This window comes from Rutidosis leptorrhynchoides, chromosome 4, assembly GCF_046630445.1.
Source record: "Rutidosis leptorrhynchoides isolate AG116_Rl617_1_P2 chromosome 4, CSIRO_AGI_Rlap_v1, whole genome shotgun sequence".
Classification (NCBI taxonomy): Eukaryota; Viridiplantae; Streptophyta; class Magnoliopsida; order Asterales; family Asteraceae; genus Rutidosis; species Rutidosis leptorrhynchoides.
This window is the reverse complement of record NC_092336.1, coordinates 565,408,489-565,409,593: the sequence shown is the minus strand read 5'-3', so window position 1 is coordinate 565,409,593 and position 1,105 is coordinate 565,408,489.

The following is a 1,105-nucleotide window of genomic DNA, read 5'->3' as shown; positions in this document are numbered from 1 at the left end:
TGGTTATAAGTAGGATAGTAAATGACTGTTGAATCAGCTTCGACGAATGTACAATTAACTTATTAAGATGAAATCTAATTATTCCTCGGGTATTACCTACCCATTAAAAAAAAAATTTCACCATTTATATTTTGTACAAAAGAACTTTTAATTACAATCTTTATGAAAACATATATACATATATATTTTCTTCAGATGAAATCATGAATTTAATGAGTTAATATGATATTAATCTCATTTGCTTTTCGGTTTGAGCTAGAATAAGAAATCTTTAAAACTTTTTGAAACAACATATTCTTCGCAGAACATCAATGAAGTTATGAATCAATACTTCATCGTTCATTATTGTTGGTACTCCTTGGTATCTATGGTGCGTATGATGTTGATGTTTGTGGGACAGATTATGATGTCGAGACGTGTGATGCGGATGTTGTTTGTTAGTGGTGATGATGGTATTGTTGATGTTATTGATGGTGGTGCTGATTATGCTGCTGGTGCTGCTGCTGGTGTTTGCAACCTTCGCACCATGTTCTCCAAAGCCGTCACGCGAGCGCGAAGTTCGTTAACTTCTGCTAGTACACCGGGATGATTGACGGTTGGAGCGAGCGAATGAACAAGATTTGTAATATGGGATAGTATATAATCGTGACGAGATACTCTAGAAATGAGAGAGAAAATGGTGTTTCGAATAGGTTCGCCGGTAAGTGCTTCAGGTTCATCGCCAAGAGGGCAATTTGGTGGATGGAATGGATCACCTTCTTCTTGTCTCCAGTGATTTAGTATATTACGAACCCATCCCCAATTCATCCAGAATAGATGATGGGAAATTGGTTGATCCATTCCGGTGACGCTGCTTTCGGAGCCCGAATGGAAATCCATATCGGCATAACTGTCGGAATCTGAAGAATTCGAACTAGATGCGGAATCCATCTTGTATAATGGGGAAAATGAATTTTTGGTATGGAATAGATTATAGGAGTTAGATTTGGTACTCTTCAATACATAATTTACATATGTATATATAATACCAAAATCCAGTAAATTACGGAGAATCTTTGAAAAGATATCAGTCAAAGTTCGCAATAACAGATATGCTAAGATAAGA